The sequence below is a fragment of the Emydura macquarii genome, unplaced genomic scaffold (assembly GCF_026122565.2).
Source record: "Emydura macquarii macquarii isolate MOO-44397 ecotype Brisbane River unplaced genomic scaffold, CSIRO-AGI_Emac_v2 contig_1477, whole genome shotgun sequence".
Lineage (NCBI taxonomy): Eukaryota > Metazoa > Chordata > Testudines > Chelidae > Emydura > Emydura macquarii.
The window spans coordinates 19,956,748-19,980,315 of NW_027131614.1; the positions used below are offsets into that span (position 1 = coordinate 19,956,748).

A 23,568-nucleotide genomic window follows, 5' to 3' on the forward strand; every position below is an offset into this window, starting at 1 on the left:
CCTAAATGCTCCTTCAATAAAGCCTAAATGCTCCTAAAGGCAGGAGGAGTTCTCTCTATTTGTGTCTTCTACAGTTCTGAGCACATGAGAGATTTTCTTTGTTCTGACTGACTTAAGTTATCCCAACATACCAGATCTTTGAAAATCTTGACTTACATAGATGTTATCCTAGTGAAGAATAACAGCTGTATGGAGCACTGCATCATGGAGCTCTAATCTAACTAGTCTCAGGGAAAGCCATGGTCCCAGAAGCTTGAATGCTATTTGAGGAGATCTTTAGTGGAAGCTTAAATCATTAACTGTGAAACTTTTAAGCTTCTTGACTTCATAGCATGTGACAATACATCACTGTGGAACAAAATCAAAATTTTGAAAGCCTGAATTTGTTTTGACTGAATTTCTACCAGCAAGTTTTCTATATGATCAGATCGTGCCTGGAGAATAAACAAAATTCTAGCAGACTTAGGACATAAAATGCAACCTTCTACCTGATTTAGATTTTTTTTATTTTTATTTTTTAGAATCAAAGCAGCTATAGCTTGGAAATTCATACAGATTTCCTGTTCTGTACCTGTTTTGACTTAATTGTACTGTGAGCTGACACCAAGATTTTCCAGAGTTAGAGAATCTAAAGCTTTGTGGTTCTAGATCTTATATGTATATTCTTTATATGCCAAATTACAAGTTATATTTAGCAGGGAATACATTGTTATGCATCTAGGGCTTGATCTTGCAATATTCTGAGCAATTCAGAAAGGTCCTGAGCCCCCTCATTTACATAAATAATACCTATCATATATATTGCAATTTTCATCCACCGATCTCAGTGTCTTATAAAGGAGGTAAGTATCATTTCTTTTTTTTACAGATGGGGAAAGTGAGGCAGAAAGGGGAAGTGATTTACCCACGGTCACCCAGTAGGGGATTCCTCCAAACACTTACTCACATGAGTAATTTGATGCACATGAGTACTCAATTTCAAGGGACTGCCAACAAAGTTACTCGCCTTTATATTTGCAGGAAAGACTCCCATTTACCTCACTGGATACTAGCTCAAACCCTATATTTCTTGTGCGGCATGAACAATTTAAATATTTCTCTTGAGCTGAAATTTACAATTGACAACCTGTATCTTTCACTGATTTAGCCTCCTCATTATAATACATCACATTTACATGCACCCCATGTCACTAGCAGACTATTTTTATAAAAGAAACATAATTAGCAAGATGGTTTTAGAGTTATGTTTTAAAATATGGCAATTATCAGAATGGGTGCTTATATTTTAATTACATTGCTCTGTTCATGGAACCTTTTTGTATGGATTTTTGGTTGTGTCAGTTCTTACTTATTGGTATTCTGAAGCAGCTTTAGATGTCCTGGTCATGTAGGACTGTGACAGGGTGCTGGTAGAGACCAGGCTGATTCAGCCCCCTACCACTGGTGCCCTAATTAGAGGGAATGGAAAAGGTTGAGGCCATGTCCCCACTTACCTTCAAGATTCGGCGGCAGGCAACCGGAGTTACGCAAGCTACGCAAACACTTGCGTAACTCCCGTCGACATCTCTGCTTCTCTTCTGTGTGCCGTCTTCAATGCACTACTTGAGGAGGTGGTCTTAATATGTCGATCTCTGGATCGACTGAGCGGGTCTTCACTGACCGCTCAGTCGATCCAGAGAAATCGATCTGACGGCAGTGAATTTGCCTCCATCAGTGAAGACATAGCCTGAGTAAACCCTGCACAGAGTGGGTTAATGAGGAGCAGCTGTGCGGCTTGTTAGGGCAGGCGTTATAAAAGCTCCCTGGAAGGAAGTGCAGGGGGAGGTGGGGAGCCCCCTTGATCAGTGGTTGGAGCAGTGAGGTCCCTGGGGCTGTTAGGCCAGACTATATATTGTTAGATGGTGGTGGGTAATAAACTGTAAATAAAGAGCACTGGGGGAGCATGAAGCTGATGTCTGCGAGTGGTTTGTGGGTGCAGAGGACCTGACCAGCTGGGGGGCTACCAGGGCCATATAGGGTCCTCAGCTCACACTGACTCAGAAGTTCATTCTGGGCACCTCATATTGTCAGATCCAGAGATCTTCCCCCACACCAGAATCCCACTGCATGTAAGATCAGGCTAAAAAGCAGGGTCCTAGAACATCAATAGATCACATGATGCTGTCTTAATAATCAGCCAGATCACATGGGATTACATTGCCACGCCCTCTCTATACCATGCTGGAGAATAAGGCTCATCTTGCTTGCTCATCTTGCTCCCCTGCTAGATCCTGCTTAGATTGTAACTATAGCCATGGGGACAGAAGTTGTCTGAAACTCCACAATATGATCCAGTTACTGGGGAGGACTAAGTAGTGGTGGGACTCAGGGAGCACCAGTTCTATCCCCTCAATCACCCGCAAGAATAACTGGTTGGATGCACAGAGGATATGCTACACAAAAGGATGAAGGAATGCTTTCCTTTGTTCTGGCTAAGAAATGAATCATTACACTCAAAATCACAAATATGTTCACTGATTTTCTCCTGGAGTGTTGCAGCAATGTTCTGCCTCTTACCCCAGGGATGCTTTTAAAGTTATACCCTCTAGCTCAGAGGTTCTCAACCCACAGTCCAATCAGCACACAGTTGCAGCTCATGTGACATCCTCAGGGCCATAGAGGTAGTATGTGTATGGATTCTCTCTCTCTCTCTCTCGGGGGGCGGGGGGATAATGTGGTGCACATACGACAGAGAGCTGCATATGCAGCCCACAATGGTAAAGAGGTTGAGAACCACTGTTCTAGCTCATGATTTTTATATAAACATGGCATTGGGCATTTGGACAAATGCACATGTTCCAGTGTTCCAGTGTGCCTGTTGAAGACTAAGCATTCTGGGAAACGTAGTTCCCCAGAAAGTATTGAGAATCCAGACATCATGCAACAGAGGAAACAGGTGACAGTCAGAGCTCTGTGTTACGAAGACTAGGGACTGTCTGGTAGAACGAGAGAGAGACCTATGAGAAACAGCAAGTGCCACGAACTCTCAGCTGAAGCCCAGATACAAGGACTGTTTGAGCCCTGAGAAGGGCTTAAGGATTTGTGTTGCTGGGGTAGGCTTTCTATGATGTACCAAGAACCTTTCACTAGAATCCTAATACAGGAGCCAAATTGAACTGTTCAGGTTTATCTTGTGTGGTGGCTTCAGGAAGCAGACCCCTGGAGGAGGATTTTTTTTATTTTAATCTTTTGCTGTGCACTAGATCAGTGTTTCTTAACCAGGGGTACGTGTACCTCTGGGGGTACACAAAGCTCTTCCAGGGGGTACATCAACTCATCTAGATATTTGCCTAGTTTCACAATAGGCTACAAACATACCACTAGTGAAGTCAGTACAAACCAAAATTTCATGGACAATGACTTGTAAGTACAATATTTATATTCCAATCGATTTATTTTATAATTATATGGTTAAAAATGAAAATGTAACCAATTTTTCAGTAACGGTGTGCTGTGACACTTTTGTATTTTTAGGTCTGATTTTGTAAGCAAATAGTTTAAGTGAGGTGAAACTTGTAGTACACAAAACAAATCCTGAAAGGGGTACAATAGTCTGGAAAGGTTGAGAACCACTACACTAGATGAGTACCTCCTGGGCTCAGAGGGGGAATTGAGGAACAGAAGAGCACAGAGATTGAGGAGGGAGCAGTGTTCCAAAGGAGTATGAAATAGATATTTTCAAAAACATTGACCACAGTAATAAACATGTCTCGTGATGCTATATTTCCAAATACCAAAAAACTTTAATTATAAAGTTAAGGGTGCTAGTGATAACAATTCAGCAGTACTTATAATTAAAACTAACAAAATGCACATTCCCTCACAATACCACAACCTTAACACATGGATTGTTGTGTGTCAGTGTGTGTGTTTGTCTATGGGGAGGAGTGGGTTAATATATTTTAGTCGTTAGGTCTGTAACTAAATATTTCTTTTAGCAATACTCAAGGCAAAATATCAGTTTGTATATATTAAATGACAGTATAATTTTTGGTAAAATACTTAGCTGCTGTTTCTTGAAAATAATACCATTTAGTAGAAAATGTGCAATAAGAGTTTGTGGTAAAGTTATGCAGCACAAACCTCTCAGTTAGGAAGAGGTTTGTGGACAGGGATTTCAGACAGACCTGTGTGTGTCAGCGTGTAGATACATAAAATGTTTCTTTTCATAAAGATTTGTGTTGTGCTTATTTTTAAGATTCCTGGGGAATAATGGTATGTATTTGGGGTGAGAGTTAAGGTTCTTATGGTCTGATGGAATATGCACTTAATACTTCACAAGACTATAATAGCCCTGATTGAGAGCTAAGCTTGGGGCAGCTTTGTTATTGTCAAGGGAGAGGGAAGATATGGCTGTATGCCACCTTTGTGACCCACCAGATTTTGGGGCCAGCTAGGATTCAAACCCCCAACATAAGATGGAGCATCCAGAGAGCTGATCTAGTTTAAATTCTGCAGTTGACCAACGGGGGTTTTTCTAGTAGCTGACAATATCTGGGGCACCTCCCCTGACTAGGCCCAACTCATGTACTATGAGCTACTGGCATAGAACACCACTTGTTATTTCCTTATAGGTTGAATGTATCCATTGGAATACAAGTTGGTCAAGAGCTGGTCAACTGGATTGACCATATTAAAAAAAAAAGAAGAGAACTCATTTTAGCAAAATCAATAACGAGCATCCTGTTATGGAATCAGTTTGTGCACAACCTAATTAAAAACAGTGATGGATCAGACCAGCAACATAAGGCAGCCTACTGGAATGTACTTCTGAGCATACTCACAGGGAGATGGAGGTCTGTCCACTGGGGAAGACCTCATGGGTTTAAACAGCTCAAGAAGGCTGCGAAGAGAGACTGTCCACCATAATGTAAAACAAAGACAGTTAATCTACTGTAACTTTTTTTTTGACAAGTTTAAAAAAGACATTTTTATGAAGGAAAGGCAAAGTACCCACATACTCTACAGCTGATCATAGGCAACAATTTACATCTTTAATGTAGCTGGAAAAATTCTGGTTTTTAAGCAACCAAAAACTATGAAGATGCAATACAATTAAGAAAACCTCTTTGAATTAGGCATATTTCATTCACTTCCTCCAGCAGATATGAGAACACTGCACCCCTTGCCAAGTTTGAGCCTAATATGCCATGGGGCGAATAGAGACCCTAAACTGTCATACTCCATTTAAATCATAGGTGGGGGAAAAGCTAATGTGATTGCTCAATGTTAAGTATTACTACTGTGCTCAGGATGAAATATCAACAATCTTAAATCTGAATCATTTATTAAGGAGGAATTGCCTTTTGAAGTGAATATTATTTCTCTCTCCTCAGAGTGAATGCCTAAATATGATGAAAAAATAGTTGCAAAGAGAAAAAGGAATTTAAAAGGATACTTCCAGAATTTGTAGCCCCAGATTTTACATGCCTTTTTCACATTCTTCATCTTTTTTCCAGGGCCACGTACAGCTTTTTGCCAAACCTAAATGCTTAGCTGAAGTGCACCCTAGAAATCCCTGTAGTAAACAGTGGACCTGATCAGCCCCTCATATGGAAAAACTCTAGAGGGAGGAAATTGCAGGAAACAGTGATCACCTGTAGTAGGGTGAATCATGTGGTAGGGACCAGCTGGAGTCCAGGACCATCTCCATGTATGGTTTGTGCCTCCATTATGGCTGTTTATCCCTAGCAGCCCCTCTTGCTGCTTAGCAGCACAGCTCTTGCAGCCACGATGCAAACGCTTCCCTCACAACCACCAAGAAAAGTGGCCAGCAGAAAGTCAATACAGCCCAGGGCTGTACCATATATTTGATGTGCTTTAAACTGGGCAGGAGGGTAGGGGCAAGACATACACTCTTGCCAAGGCCCACACAGTTCCAACACTCTATGCCAGTGAAAATCCCTAGACCCACAACGTGCCCTCCATGAGGTCTGTGGAGAAGGGTGGATACTACTGCAGCAATAGGTAACTGCCACATCCTCGAGGAAATGGAGTTCAGTGTGACAAACTACATTACTTGATAAGTCTTTGTTTAGTCAAATGTGAATTTTGTCAGAATACATTACAGTCTGAGTTCTGAACAGTACCTGTATAGTGTCCTTTTAAGTAGGATAGAGAGTCCTAAGTCAGTGCTAGCAGTTATATGCAGTTAGTGTCTGTTATGTCTCTGCAGATATTATTATGAAGTTACAAATTAGGGAATAAGCCATTCTGAGATATTAAGACCATCATATATTTACATAAGCTGATATTATTTTAAAATATATTCCAGACAGCTGATTATTTTATGAAAATATTAGCCTTCTAAGACTTAAAATTCCATACATAAATTAAAAAAAGAGATGACAAGAAAATATTCTGAGAAGTCAAAAATATTATACTTCCTTATTTACTCTTAGTTCTTCTCTGAATTGTATACATTTTTGAATGTTGTAACATTTAGCATAGCAGAAATATTCAATATTTTTCAAAAAAGTTCTGAAGCTTTTTCTATCAAGTATTTTCTTCACTGAAAGAAGTGGATGAGAGGTACCTGGTATTGAATATCAAGAATGGTATGAATGTATCTTTATGTTTAGCTATAGATACCACTATATTTTGTAAGACCTTGAATATCACAACATAGTAGTCTGAACTATACATATTTATTAGGACAGTTCAAAAGTCTGTAAATGTTTGCCTGAAACACCCACCCTCTTAATAGATATTGATCCTGTAGGGAAAGGGTTAAGTGATTTACACTGACTCATTGAGGCAGATGGCTTCTTACCCCTGGATATAAGGGAGGTGGAAGTGGCTATCTTGTGAGCATCTAGAGTACAGACTAAATAAATTATGAGCTAAAAAGCCAAGGAACCCCCAATCCGGGAGAAAAGGAGTCAGCAGAGCATAGACTTCAGTTTAGAGCAACTTAGGGAAGGCACATGCTTAGAAATACAGCTATATTTTGAAAATATTTGCAAGATGTATATTAAAAAGTATTATTAATTATTTATATTACAGTGGCACCTGGACACTCCACATGAGATCAGGGTCCCTTTGTGTGAGGAACTATTCAAACACACTGTAAGAGAAATCCCAGCCTCAGAGAGCTTACGGTCCAAATAGGACAAAGGGTAGGAGAAAAGGTAATTTCCTGTTTTACAGATGGGGAACTGAGGCACAGAAAGATTAAATGATTTGCCCAAGGTCTCACACAGCAAGGCTGTGGCAGTACTGCAAACTGAACATAGATCTCCTGAGTCCCATTCCAGTACCTTCACCACAAAGCCATCTGATCCCTCTTTCTCATACTGATTTTATATAGATTGTACATACTGAGGGACAAGAAATATAGCCTCAACAGGGTGTCTGCTGCAAGAAGGGTATGACCAAAAGCCTATGGATCACCCATTGGCTGACCCTGCTGCATCACTGTAAGAGGGGAAGTGTGGCCGTAAGAACCCCTCAATGCCAAATGGTAAAGAAGGCTCCCAGAATACCCTAATCCTAGAATGTACATTCTGGTTCACTAAGGACTGTCATGTACGATCTTCAATGAAAGCCAGGATCATGCTGCTCATTTTGCAGTGACAATGTATTTTCATAACTTTTTTACATAGTATCTGCACGTACATCCCAAAGTCTGAATCAATGAAGGTTGACAAATAGGTTTCTGCCAGACAAAGGATGTATGTTCACATATCTGCCTCAGTTCATATGAAAGTTAAATCATTTACATATGAAGTTAACAGGGGTATCTGAAGTCAGCAAGAAGGCACCACACCAGAGGCTGAACTACAGGGGGCTGTCCTGTCTCTGAGGCCAAACAATGAACTTTGGAGATGTAAGCAGAAGGCAAAGGTACCTCCCTTCAACCTTCACTTAGGAAGTAAATGGATAGCGTATTTACATTCATAAAAAAGTAATCCCAAACTGCCCTGATTAGAAACACTGCAAAAAGGCTTTGGGTGAGATAAGACTGCTTTAGATGGTTTAAATTTAATGTCAAGAAATCATGTATTGATTTTATTTTATATGTAACCCTTCTGTTTCCATTTTTCTTATTCGCTGTCTCTTAAATCTTGATCTCTGATAATAAACTTCATTGTTTTCACTATAACAAATATTTCAGTGCTGTCGTGTTGTACCAGGAGCTGGTCCTGACTTGACTCATTCAAGCTGGTGTCTATTCTATTCCCTTGGGGATAACACGCCATGTATTACTGTGAGTATTCAGTGGAGAAGGGGCTGACCACTACAAAGGAACACTTCAAAGGGCTCAGGAACTGGGGTAAAGTTATTGTTAACCTGCAAGGCAAAGGAAGGACTGGCAGAACCCAGAGGAGAGTGCTTGGTTGGCTAACAGGCAGGAGGTGCCAGGTAGCTGATAACCAGTAAAGCACCAGCAAGTCCCCCTCTTGCTGGAGGCAGGGGGGTAACAAGGTAACTCTCAGTCCTGGGGACCCCAAGAACCATCACGGTAGTCTCACATCACTACACTCTAAAATTATTTTGCTTAATGGGGAAACTGAAGCTGTAATCTAGTGAGTCTATTTTAAAAAGCAGAGAATAAGATAGTTTTTAGGTATTATACCTGATTTTGGATCCCATACTTATTTTTGTGGTGTTACTATTTTATTTTCCCTTTAAAATATAATGTTTGTTATGCAGCTCTTGGGGCAGTTCGAACTTATGCCAAGGACTACATAAACTCCTGGCATGGACAGAATTTGAATGGCACAATGGTAGCTTAGGGTATCTTTACCCCCGTTCCTTACGGGGTGTGCTTTATGTGCTGCAAAAGTGCAGCACAGAATTTAGTCTACGGGGTTTATTCTAACAAGTCAGTGGAGCTAATCATATCCCACTAGTAATTCACCCAAGAGTTTCCCCATTAACATCAGCAGGAACTTTTCATGGGGTATGTCTATTCTGTAAAGAAAAACCCTGTGGAGCCAAGTCTCAGAGCCCAGGTCAACTAACTCAGGCTGAGGCTGTGGAGCTAAAAATAGCAGTGTAGATGTTTGGGCTTGGGCTGGAGTCCAGTAAGGGGGAAGTGGTCTCAGAGTCCAGGCTCCTGCCCAAGCCTGAACTTCTACATTGCTATTTTTAGCCCCAAGGCCCAGGCCTGAGGTGATTGACCTGGACTCTGAGACATGGCACCACAGGTTTTTCTTAGCAGTGTAGAGGTACTCAAGGTTGCAAGGCTAACTGCACCTCTGTCTTCCTCCAGTCTCTCTGAGTACATCCCCTCAGGTGTCAGGCCTCATGCTTTTACTTCTCCTGGGATACAATTCAGAGATTCTCCGACTCTTAGACCAGGTTCTGGGCTACAGTATCCTGGTATTAACCATACTTTCCAGCCAGTCCAACTGAATTCAGCACCTGTGCTTCTTCACTTCAAAAGTCTGTGACCAGGGGTAAATATAGTGGCCAGACGGCCTTCTTAATAAGTATATAGCTGAGCAAGTAATTGATTTTTCAGTTTGGTGACCAATTCGTTTTGAACCAAAACTGAATAACTGAATTCCTGAAATGAGGGGAGGGAAATCTTATGTTCAGGCCAAACAAAAACATTTTGAAATGAAATGTCAGTTTGTTTTGAAAATGTTGACGTGTTTTGACATTTCCAAAAAAAATAATTTTTTTTCCAGGTTCTCTGGCCAAGACTGTTAGCCAAATTCAATCTGAATTTGCAAACAGTTTCGGTACCCTAAAAAATTGCATTTTTGACAAATTTACTATTCACCAAAACTTTTTCACACAGTTCTGCCAAAGTATCATTTAATTTTAATAGTAATAAAAATCATTTTATTTAAATGTTTTCTTAAAACGGCCTACATGTCTCTTCCCTGAAGGGCTTCCCATCGTTCAATGAAGACTAGGCAGACCTAACTTCTCCAGGACCCTCAGCAGGTGCTTGTGCCAATCTGAACAGCTGCCTCCCTTCTGGCAAAGAGTGTCACTTTTTAAAAATCCAGTCAGACTTCCTTTGTCCTTTTCACTTCCTCGGTGTATGGCCCTGCTTGTCCAAGCCAATTTAGTAGGCACCACAGTAGGTCAAATTAGCATGCTGAGAACCAATGGCTCTGCCACGGGGTTTACCTTGTCGTGACTTACCTTGAGCCATTATTTCCACTACCTGCTTGCTTTTTCCAACAGCCCTGTTGATTTAACCCAATAGAACTATACAGTAAACATTGCAATAGCCAGGTCAACTTATAGTATTCATAGGCTATTACAGAGCAGCTCCATGTGTGTCACTGGAGTGACACAGATGGAATGAGGACAGATTATGGAATAAGTTATATCTAAAAAGTCTCTTCTTTAGGCACTTGAACAAAAACAGGAAAAAAAAAAATGAATAGCATACTTAAATACCAAGCACAGCCCTTTGTTCAGCAAGTTAATCAGTATACTCTATTATCATGAGTTCCTAATTAACCTATGTGGTAAAAATTCCTAGCAAATGGATGTTGATTGTAAATGTAATCCCTCCTTCTGACACATGCATTAATGCACTATTGTTAAAGTTCAAAGTGGTTATTATTGAGTTGTCTCAACCCCATTAATTATCCTCTGTACTATCTTTGGTTTCACTTGGGTAAACCTTTTTAATTGCCCAGTCTTTACTTACAGAGCATCTTTGCTTAATATGCTATGAACTCTATTTATGTTTATGCCTTTTCCAATACGCCTATATTAAATGTAGTTTTCACCATTATTACTGGAAATGTTAATGAGAACTATGCATCTTGCTACTATCATCCATAATGTTTTTCTGTTTCACCATCCAGAAGTGTCAGGTTCTTGGATGCTCTCAACTGAATTAAATTCTTTCTGCTACATCAAGAGGACGATCCTGCTATCAAGTATGTATAAGTCTTAGGCGAAAGAAATCTTTTTATAGTAAACTTTTGCTTTAGTGTTCCAGATATATCTTACATGGAGACATTTGGTGTTCTGAAAACAGGTTTAACTTAAGAAAGCATACTACACAATGCCCATTAAAATAACTTAATATTAATACTTGGTACTTAGAGCGGTTTGCATATGACCATCTCAAAGCACTTTACAATTATTATAGAACTGAACTTCACAACACCCTTGTAGTGCAGTTAAGTATTACCTTCATTCTACAACTGGGGAAACTGAAAGAAAGGCTACAGGCACACATTTTCACAAGTGTCCTCAATTTTGAGTGTCCAATTGGATGCATTTTATGTCTCTTTTCTCCTTTAAAAAGAGAGAAAGGGAAAAAATAAGTTATTTACCTCCACTAGAGTTGTAAGTATTCAATGGGAGATATGGTTGCTCTCCATCCCTGAAAAAAAAAAATCAGGCATTAAGTGTTTCTTGACACGCAGCCAAAGATCAAGCCAACTCAAGTTATGGACACATCAAAGCTTTGGCTTATCTAACTTGATCAAGGCCAGAAAGAAATTTGAAACAGAGTCAAGGGAGAGGAAGAGACAAGACAGATTTCCCAGCTTTTTCTTTAGCCACAAGCCTATGCTTCCTACTTTGATAGTTATCTAAGGACTCTGAGGAAAAGAGACTTTGTGAATCTGCTTGCCGCCTAAGAGAAAAACATATGCAGCATGTTTTTTAAAACCAAAAACTACTTAAAATGAGGACTCAAACATTTTTTAAAGCTTCTTTCAAATCTACTTCCTATTCTACCAGACATATAAAAAAACAGTGACATTCCTTTTCTTTTCTTAATTCCGACTGTATGTGACAGAACGGTTGAATAAAATGTGAACAACTAGTCCCTCAGTCTCAAACATTAAGACGTCTAAATGTGCTTCTTTGAGCTAATCAGGCATTTGAATATACATGTGTATTTTATACTCGTCATTGGTTACACTAACAAGAAAAATATATGGAAATAGAACTATTGAATACACAGTAGCAACATAAGGACACCTATGCATTTATTTTAAGATATCAGAGATAGAAGATTACAAAGTGAAATAAAAATTATTAGTGACAGACTGATTTCCATATTAAGAGACGTATTCCATATTAAGAGACATTGACGAGATCAGAGCTCAAAAGGAGTCAAAAGAGGAGGAGACATCTACTTACTTTCTCATAGTACAAGAAAAAGGAAAGGCAACAAATTTAAACTGAACAAAAGGAAATGCATGGTATGCAAAAGAATCGGTGGAACACATTACCATAAGATGTGATTGAAAAGTCTGGTAGACTTCTAAGCAAGGATTTGACATTTATATGGTTAATGAGGACATCCACAATTACATTAGATAAGAGAAATTATAAGGAATTCGGCCCGCCAACAGGGATGGGAGGTGGACACAAGAGGGGTCAACTGTCCAGGGACCTGGATGATTTAAAAGAGCCCGGGGCCCCCAGCTACTACCATTGCCCTGGCCCCTGCCTGTGCCCCAAACTCTACTACTGGTGGCAGCCGGGGACCCCAGGCTGGGCCCAGGCGATTTAAAAGGGGCCCCGGCCACCGCCATCGGTATGGCCCCATGGGCGGTACCTGAGGCAGCAGCAGTGAGGGCCCCAGGCTGGGCCTGTCCACACTCCACCCCTGTTCCACCCCAGGCCCTGCCCAGCCCCGTTGCTCACCACATTGCTCCTTCCCCCTTCCCACTCAGCCCCCTCCCCCAGTGAGGTGAGGGGGGAGACACAGTGGGAAGCAGGCCAAGTGGGGAGGGGGCAGACTGGGGTGGGGTACCCTGGGGCGGACTGTGATCAGGGCTGTGAGCAAAAGACGATAGACGGATTGTTCTGCCCTGGGGCCTGCAAATGCTGTCCACGGACCTGTAAAGAATACAAACTTTTCTTTGAGGAACAGACCAAACATTAACTGACAGGGAATAACCTACCCATGGAAAGTCTCTTCCTAACCCCTAATGTCCACAATGTGGTTCTCAAACCTTCCTCTGAAGCACCTGATGCTGGCCACTGGGACAATGGACTAGACGAACCACTGGTCTTACTGATACAGCAATCCCTATGTCACCATCTTCGGGGAGGGGGCTGATCCTTGTATTCACACCATACATGTTATTGTAATAATCTTTGTGCAAAATATGCCTTGTGAGGTATCCTTTAAAAGCTAACACACTGATCATTAATATCCTTGTGTAATGTACGTACAAAATACATAATAAGAGTTATGAACATAAGCTGAAATTATGACTAAAATGTGTTTACCAGACAAGCGTGGGGAAAGGGTAAACCTCTTTCTCAAATTCATAGGACAAGCAGACTTCTCTAGCCAGGTGTCAAAGTTGATTGGCAATCACCTGTCAAGTGGCTGTTCTTTGGCAAAGAAAGGGAGCAGGAACAGGTTGATTGACATCTTAGCAAACAATAGCAATGGAATCTTTCACCATGAGACTCCATATGTCTGTCCTCACAACCCGAATGAGCTTTATATAGGGACAACCCTCAGGAAAATGCATTTAAATGGGTGAGTGCACTGGAAAGTGAGGGGCAAAACACACCCTAATTCATCTCTCTTTAACCAAAGAAAAGAAAGTGACAAGCCCTTTGACTTTGCAGGGGAGATCCTGACCTGAGAATTTGGTCAGCCATGTTTCTAGGAACACGTGGTAAGGATTTTATCTTGAGCCAAGATAAAGCCAGTCTTGTTAAATTCTAACTACTGTAACAGGGTTCAACCCACCACTTTGGAGCCTTCTGCTGGCTATCTGGGGAATCAGCTCTCAGCCAGGCAGATGCCCCTTCCTGTGGTGTCTTGCCCTCCATGCTGTCTCCACTGGAACCTCCTTCTCATGACTCAGCTCTCCAGCTGAGTCACACAATAAATGTTCCCCCACTTCCAAGGGATTCTGCAGTCCATTCTAGCCATTTCCCTTCATGTTCATCGTAGTCCTGCCTCCACTCCTATGGTGATCAGGGGAGGGACTCAGGCCTGCCCTCTACTCTGCATCCCAGCCAAGGGACACTGTGTATGGCAGCCTTTCACTGCATCTCCCCCAGCTCCTCCAGGGATTTCCCTGGGCTACTTCCCTGCAGCCCCAGTACCTTCTCCACCCTTGCTTCAGAGCATTCGGCTCTGCTGATTCCCAGCAGCTAGGTGCAGCTTTGTCCAGCGTGCACATAGTCCTCCCTTTTCAAGCTTCTGGGAAGCACTCCCTTTGCTCTGCTCTGCAGATCCCTTTTATACCAACCTCCTGGGCCCTGATTGGCTGCCACACAGCTCCTTCCTATTGGCTTCCTTTTGCACCCTCTTAACCTTTTCCAGGCCAGTGAGGGACAGGTGCCCTGGCACAGCAACTAAAAAGCATTTTATTACTACTTCACTTGGAACCATTTCTGACTTTAACACCTTATACTTCTATTCAATTAAAATATCTTTTTGTAATTAAATAAACTTGTTTTATTTTTAATCTAAACTAATCCAGTGTTGATTTAAACTGAACTGTTTGATAACTCCAGTTAAAGTTGCAAACTGTTGAATATTGAACCTTTACAAGATCTTTAATATCTGACCTGTCCAGGAGAGGGCCGAACAGGGATCTTGAGGAAATTTGGGACAGGAAGTACATTGGGGGCCACACTGCAAGTAGTAACCAAGGCTGGTGAAGCGAGAGCATGACTGGAGTGTTGCTAACAGGCTGCTGGGGTCAGAGCTTCTGGACCAGGGCTACAGACATATATAGACACTCAGGGTGTGACCTACGTGCTACTAAGCTGTTTGAGCAGCCCAGGCTGGGGGATACAACAGTAAAGCACTGTGAGGCAACCAAAGTTATGGGACAGACAGTGACAACCCCTCAGTGATCTGGACTGCATCCCAAAATATTGCAATGGGTATGTGTGCACATATACATGTTTATTGACTGAAAACATTTCCAGCTGAAAAATAGGTATAGTTAAAAACACAAAAAGCTTTCAGGGAAAATGTAATTTTCAACTAAATGAATTTTTAAAATAGTTCATAGTTTTAATCACATAGTTCATTCCTAAAATTTTCTTTGGGGTTTCGCAAACCAGATGCAAACAAGTTTTCAATTTATTTTGAAATAGCCTATAAAATATATTTTTAAAGTTGCTCAAAATTGGGGGGGAGGGAGAGAGAAAGTTTGTTTTTTTGACCAACTGTAATGTGTTTTTAAATATAAAAAAAAACCTAACAGCCAAACAAGCACCAGATACTTCAAAGGATTAATAGAGTGACATACAACTTTCTGCTTTAGGACACCAAGGTGGTGATACTAGAAAAACTGTTACCAAGGCAGTTCAGTGCCCTTGTAAAATCTGTTGACCTTATGGGTGTCTTCATTGTAAGATTAAGGATTGAATAGACATTGGAAATGGAAGTACCCTAATCCCTAGGCATGGATCTTCAGGGTTGAGTCTCATTAGCAGAGCAGTATGGGGAAGCTTATACTGCCACTGTTGATGGTAGATCTTGTCTGATAGACAGAATGCTTCATTTCCCTGGACAGTTAGTTTAACACTTAAAATTTCCACCAGATACACTAAAAACAAAATGAACAATTTCAACATTTTAAAAGAAACTGACTGTTGTTGTATTATTGGCTGCCTATCTTTCTTTAAACACGCACATACACACACCACGCACACTAATTTAGTTCCATTATTCTAGATGGTGTTCTCAATCACTTGAAATGTATGGTAATAACCACATCCACTGATTAATTCTGCCAATCCAAAGGAATTATGTGACCCTCCAGGGAAACATTTCTACTAATACCATAAATATACTGAATAGACCAAAATACATCCCAGCTAATACACACAGAAAAAACATTGCAACAAGAATAATTATATAACATAGCAACAACACTAGGTACTACACTAAAATTAAAATACACTTTATTTTTTCTTTAGTCACAGTTTGCGCCGCTATATACATAGAGAATCACAGCAATTAGAGATCAGGAGGAGGTATCTGGTCAGAGTAAATTGCCCTGCAAAATCAGGATATAGTCTCCTTGTAGAGGATATACCAGTTATCAAACTAATACAACATATAACACGTGGGACCCATTATATCCTTATTCTAAAATTCACAATAAAGACACACAAGTTGTCAGTCTCTTGAAAATTAAGACAAATAGAAATCAGGGATAGAAGAATGCATCCTAGCTTCTTTGCCATTTGTATTTATGACTATACAAGAGAAAACTACTAATTGCATGTTATAAAGCTATAATTTCATTTAAGGGTGTTAGTGGCTTCAGTCCACTCTCCAGGTATGAAATCCTTTCAGCTCTCTAGTTCCTCAAGCAGGCATCACTCTTGTAGCTTTCTCCTGGTCCGGGGTGAGGGGGAAGGGGGTAGAAGGGGAAAGGAGCTGGAGTTAACTCCTTGTTCACTGTGGACTAAACTGTATCCCTGCACTCTCTCATATTCATTTTTCCTTGTATTCCCCTCCCCACTATTGCTGCCCCAAACTCTCTTCAGATCCCTTCCTACTGATGCCTCCCTCCATTTTTAAAAAAAACCTACTTTCAATGGGCCTAACACTTCCACACCTATTTGCCTGTTGTAATTGTTGATACTGGACACTTCGTGATCAGTGCAGACACCAGTGACACATCTGCTCGATTTGCAGATCAATAAGGTTTAATGTGCAAGGTTTTCTATAGATATACTAGTTGAATACAAAACCTAAAATTAACTACAATATATCATACTCACTAAGCCTGGAGAGCTAAGCAGTCACTCAGAAAGCTATAGACAGGAATGGCTTTCTTCAGGGGCCCTGCCAGGGAGTCAGTGGATCCTCTGGTCCAACTGGCAGCACCTCCCGCGGAGTCAGGTGTTGATGGAGCACACCCCTTTGTCTAAGTGGTGACTTCTTATACCCTTCCATTAACAGCTTTCACCTAATTATCTCTCTACTCATTATCATATATGCTAATTACCTACAATAGGTTTTCACCCTTAACTACATTCCATTCTCACCATGATAATTGGGGTGATAGGAGGGGTGTTGTAAAAGTATGCCCCTTGGCAATGACAAAGTGTACCCCCCAGAAATTCAAGGATAACTTGTTGTTCCCATCACTGTTATCTATGTGCAGCTGCAAGCATACATGTTGTGTATTTTGTCTTATGTGCTGTGGCATGCAGAAGCTGAGACATCTGCAAGTTTACTCAGTAATCCTATTCATCTGTCCCAACTGGAAGATGTCATGCTGCAGGGGTCAGAATAGCCAAGCAAGCAAATGAAGCTATGCTAGGCCTGTAGGACAGTGGTCAAGCAACTCAAATTGTACTGGGCCTCCAACAGACATAACACACTAAATTGATCATTTTGAAGCTAGGATAAAACGGGTACTACACTTTATAAACATGCTTCAACAACAAAAATCCTCTTAAACCTTCAAGTGTAAACAAAGGTACTGTTTAATTTTTTATGCATTGAAACAAAGTATCCAATTAAAAAACCCACCAACCTCTTTATTTGACTGTTATGACTGACATGTTTTATAAGAAAATTAATGTAAGGGAAGAAACATGAAAAAATGTATTATTGCATAAGTAAAATGAGAGTGAAATTCTCATGTTGCTGGATACTGCATATCTTCTAATAAAGTTAGTCCTTATAGTCAAAGATTAGGGACTGCAGCTAGTTGGTAGATAGAGAATATTCCTACTACCAGGTAAACTTTGCAGCAAATGGTCCAAAGCACTCTAGCACAAATGAGAATAAAACTGGAAGACAAAGCTCACTTTAAGATGTTATTCTTTCTTCCATTCTCCAGAAGATTAGTACATGGAAACTGAACTTTCAGCCATAAATAGTCTTCCAATTGTAAGTAACACTAGAGAAGGTAGTTATAGTCAGAACATTCATCTGTTTGCAGAAATCTTCTGTGAGAATTAAGAATAAAGCATCCAAAAATGAATTATGGGCCTGAAACATTTGCATTTTTTAAAATTTATTTTATTTATGTTTAACCACTTCTGTACTGGCACTAGAGAACTCTGGTATTCTTTTTATTGCAATGTGAAATCCTCTGAAACATAGGATTACGTCAACCCAAGTACAAATTCTTCCAGATATAAGTTGCTAAAAACATCTTTTGGCAAACTACAGTAAATTCACCTACTTGAACCAACTGGACTGTCAAAAGTATTTGTGTTTTCACAGTGCTTTGAAAAAGCAAAGTCCTATATAAATGAAGGGCGTTGGTGGTTGGTTGGTAGTATATAAATACTAAGTATTCCTATAAGAGAGGCTTGTTTTTAATTAGCATTTTACGATATATTTCCTTCTAAAGTCTGCCAGCAACATTTATATGCAGTTTAAGTTATAAGGATAAATTGAATAGGGAGACTAATTTGTACACTGTCTTGTAGTAAGTGATTCCAAAGAACTGTAATGGAGCTTCACATTAATATCTCAAAACCACAAAAAGAATAACACACATCTACATATCACTGTGTCCCCACAAAAGAAAATAAATATTTATTCTACTGAATGGATTAATAGCAGCTAAAATGCATTAGGACAGATACATTTCCTCTAAGTAGAATTGCCCCTTCTGCTCCTGCTCTGTGGATAGACTTTACTCTCCAGCTTGGTCAATCAATCACCCCTCATGAGCACTTAATCGAAGGAAACAATACAGTTAGCCAGCAGGACTTAAGTCAAGAATGCCTATCGCCCCATGGAAGAAACATGGTATCTCTGAATTGTGGCTTCCCTGTGCATTGAGAGACAGATGGGAAGTTGTGCAAGTCTTTTCTAGAAAATGATTGACATGAATTTGGACTCCAAATGTAACAGACAGATTTCAAGACACTGGAAAAAGTTAGTGCCAGTTTGACATGTTATCACATGAGGTCCAGTGACAGTTGGAATTACCAACCATCTAACCATACTTAACTCCTATGCTGTAATAGGGCAGAAATATCAGAAACATCACAGAGAGATGCTAGAAACACGGCTTGGGAATACAATATTTTGGTTACTGGAATGGGAAGAAAATAGACATCCTTCATTTTCTGAAAAAAATTGGACCTTGTGACAGGGCTTTACTCACCATGCTGGCACTCCTGCTGGCCATCTTGGGAATTAGCTGCGCAGGTCATTACACCCTCTCTCGATGGTGCCTCACATGCCATCCCTTCTGCTCCCAGACTCACATCACTCCAAGAACCATAGCATCCTATTCATAACACAGCCCTCCAGCTGTGTCACAATCTATGCTCCTCCCTTCCAGGGGATAGCACTGCAGTCCAACTGTCCTGCCACTTCCCTGATGGCAACAGCAGTCAATGGTTTGACCACTTCCCCAGTGGTGAGGGGGGCTGGGAGGGAAGACCTGGGCCCACCCACTACTCCAGGTCCTGGCCAGAAACCCTGTACATAGCAGCTACATGCTGCATCTCCACCAACTTCCCCATGACCCCAGCACCTTCTTTGCCCTTATTTCAGGGCCTCAGCATGCCCTCCTAGCAGTCAGCCAGGAGCTCCCGCTAACTCCCCTGTTCCTGCCCACAACTGCTCTGTCCATAGTGCCAGCTTCCTTCTGCCTGCAAGGCACCCAGTTCTCCCTCCTTCAGCTCCAGAGAGAAACTGAACCTGCTCTGCCCTGCAGCTATTCTTATATGAATCTGCCGGGCCCTGATTGGCTGCTCCTCACAGCTCCTCTCCTATTGGCTGCTTTCTGCACAGCCTCCCATGGGCTCTATTAACCTCTTAGAGGCCAGGGTGTGGCCAATGCCCCATCACAGACCTAAATATCAAAGTATAATTTATTGGCCTTACTAAGTATCCTAGATATGTCCTAAATCTGTCACCAAGAGCAAGATACTCAGATGGTGTAAAGAGGCATAGCTCTAATGAGGTCAACGAAACTATGTCGATTTACACCAGCTGAAGACCTGACCCTGAAGACAGTGCAGAGAAAGTGATTATGTCTTTAAAACTTGCAAGACAGAGAAGATTCTAATGGCATACTGTAAACCTAGAAATACCGAATGTTAAGGAATAAAAAGCCTCATTTTTCCTACATCTGAGTAAATAAAAACAAAAGCTTACCACCACCAAACACCTCACCTCAGGCCAGAAGTAATGAGTTCCTTCCTTTGAAAAGAGCATATTTCACCAGTTAGCTGGTGCACTTGAACTTGTGTAGTGATTGCTCTTCTACCATGGGGACTTCCTTGTATGGGAAGTTACAAGACTTTAATCTGTCACCCCTTATTCATGATATATGTGAGAACTGGACAGGCAGTTTGAGCTGCATTGACATCAATGACTAAGCACATTCTGCTCTGTTTTCTTTTCATCAGATCTAGATCATGCAGTTTCTCAGCATTCCCAATGTCTAAGTTCGATAAAGAGCTAGATAAGAGGTAGCTGATTACACTCCATGTGGAGAAATTTGAAACAATACTCATTAGTCCCTAGAAGAAAAGTGACATAGGTAGCTTGTCTCTTGATAGAGAGGTTGAATTTCCCTTTTGTTAATAAAGTGCACACAATAGATTGGATCTTATTAGAAGCATGGCTTTCTTCAGAGGATCAAATAGCAGTTGTAGTCCTGGATGCTCTCTCTCTCCCCCCCCAATCTCAGGTGAGGAGACTGTGTCCCTTCCTCTTGCAGTCTTCGCTAACATGATCCTCACCTTTGTCACCTCCAGGTTTTATTACCATAATATGCTCTACATAGCATTACACATTAAGACCTCTCACAACTTTAGTTGGCACAAAATGCCGCAACCCACTTATTAATGTTTCTCTCATGAAACATATACTATCATAGAACCTGTGTACAATATGATGATGATGATGCATCCGACAAAGTAGGTTTCTGCCCACGAAAGCTTATGCCCAAATTAATGTGTTAGTCTCTAAGGTGCCACAGGACTCTTGCTGTTTTGTGTAAAATAATTTGCTTTCATTCCTGGCTACCTTACAGACCATCTCTCTGTTCATGTTCCTTCTAGATACAGGAGGTAAGTCAATACACTTGCACCAACAACTCCAGATTTAAAATAGAAGTCCGCTGAAACAGCATTCTAAATCAATGGAAAATGGGCCTAGGATTCACTCCCTCTGCCACAGTTTATTAACCTTCTGGACACCCTGAAAAGCCCATTATTTGGGACTTTGTCTTTTGGTGTGTACCGGAAAAGATGGTGGGATGTCTCTTTCATAGGAGGAGATTTTATAGAAACCTATAAATTGGATTGATTCCTTTAACTGGTAGTGAACTGGTCTGCTGATTGATTGAGAGAGCGAGAGTGAGAGTGAGAGTGAGAGCTCAATACCTTGCGTATGGATATCTAAAGCACATTTTTATAAATCTGCAAAAATGAAGTATTTTTTTATGCTTATTTTTGATTCAGATACACAGAAATGATCAGCTCTGGTATGCTCAACAAACTCCCCTCTCGTGAGTTGTGGCCATGCAATATCAGGAATCTTGAATTCTTCTATAACAAAACAGAATGGTGTTTGAACAGACATTTAATTAACATGGTTGCACTGCATCCTTGCTGTTTGTTTCATTTCTTACATCACTATGGTAAATACTATTACTCTTTGTGACAAGTTGTTATAAAGCTCAGTAAATAAGTTTTAAAACCCATTATTTTCCTACACCTTTCACAGGTAACTCATGCTGATAGATGCTTCCCCTGCTTCCTTCTTTTCCTCTCCCAATATCTTTTGAACTTCTAAAACTGCTAGCTAAGCAAAATAAGTAAAGTTTTCTTTTAACTGTTTCAAACACAGTGTGAGCAAACACAATAAACTGAAGTAACTCATACAAAAACTTTAAGACATGTTTGCAACATTTCCCAGCACATTGCATGACTCTCAGATGTAGAAGATGAAAACGCAACGTGTTTTATGCCTTAATTTCACCAACTCTAAACCTGTGTTCACTTTCTGCATTGCACTTGCAGTCTTCATTTTAACTGTTTGAGAACTCTAAATCTCTGGCCTTTGCTCCTATTGTCCCTCCATGGTGAAACACTATCCTTGGATATGTTCATTTTACTGACTCATTACTCAAGTTGAAATAAATATATTAAAATCTGGTCCTCTTTTTCTTAACTTGTATTATCATGTTCTCTGTTCCAACTTAAGGGTCTGATCATGCAGTCCTTTACTCAGGTGCACCTAGGAAAGTACTGTAGAGAAACGCCATGTGAACAGCAGCCATTATCTCCCTTGATAGTTGCATTCCTCAGAAACCATGCAACTGTCAACTAATTGTGAGGGTGAGACTCATGAGAACAGGCATCCAAACTTCCTTGGCAGCTGACCCAGCTTTCCAAAACTCATTTCCATAGGAGATCAGAAGTATTACAAATCTCACTGCTTTCAGAACCAAATGTTACTTCCAAATCACTTCAGCTTAACTTTTCCACAAGAACTAGGAAGGAGAAGAAAGAGGAATGATTTGTAGAAGTTGTGTATCTGGTCTTCTGGAGCAATGGCTCTCAACCTTTCTAGACTACTGTACCCCTTTCAGGAATCTCATTTATCTTGCTTACCCCAAGTTTTACCTCACTTAAACACTACTTACTTACAAAAATCAGGCATAAAAATATAAAAGTGTCACAGCACATTATTACTGAAAAATTGCTTACTTTCTCATTTTTACCATATAATTATAAAATAAATCAACTGGAATATAAATATTGTACTTACATTTCAGTGTATAGTATATAGAGCAGTATAAACAAGTCATTGTCTATATGACATTTAGTTTGTAGTGACTTAGCTAGTGCTTTTTATGTAGCCTGTTGTAAAACTAGGCAAATATCTACATGAGTTGATATACCCCATGGAAAACCTCTGCGTACTCCCAGAACCACTGGTCTGGAAGACATGAACTGCCTGGGCAGAGATGCCTGAAGGAGAGCAAAGAAGAGGCAGTAAGGAGACTTAAGCTGAGGGTGGCTCTTGTTCTACCCACATTAAAAAAGGGCTACATTCTGTGCTGCTTCCAGTGTTGCCCTGCCAGCATGTGGGGCTGACAATGTCATTGACCCACCCTTATTCTAAAAACACATGACCTTTCTGACACTGCTACTAGTATTGCAGGCAGGCAGGCAAATGTCCATCTCCTGCAGCAGCTGTACTTGGAGGACAAGGCTCCATAATTTGTCCTAGATGCACATATGTATGGATGTGATCCTAGTAGCCCCTATATGCCAACTGGCAAAGTGTGCATTCAACATAGTGTTGTTGGAATATTTAACCAAACAGTGTCCTGCAAGGTATCATAAAAACTGGTGATATGCTGGTCATGAATATCATTGTGTGATGTATGTACAGGTTGTGTATAAAGAGTTACGTAGGTGTGCTGGAAATATGTTCTTAATATACGTTTTTAAGGCAGTGAATAGACAAGCCTGCTTTAGACAAAGGCATGTGAATTTTCCTGTCTGCGTCAAGCTTTGTAAGCCAGGGACGATGAAAGTATATTTACGTATCAGGTAAACAAAGCAATCAAGTGAACAAGTGTGGAGGAAACTGCTTGGTGCTCATACCAGGGGACACACACCGGAGTTTGAACCCAGGAGGTCTTTGTGGTT

The 23,568-nt window shown here is 40.7% G+C and overlaps 1 protein-coding gene across 1 annotated transcript in view; it reads right to left on the reverse strand.

Annotated features, from left to right (window-relative positions):
• The window catches only part of XKR4 (XK related 4), a 275,125-nt gene that overhangs the window by 244,205 nt on the left and 7,352 nt on the right, over nt 1-23,568 (reverse strand). The gene's annotated exons all lie outside the window — the stretch shown is intronic.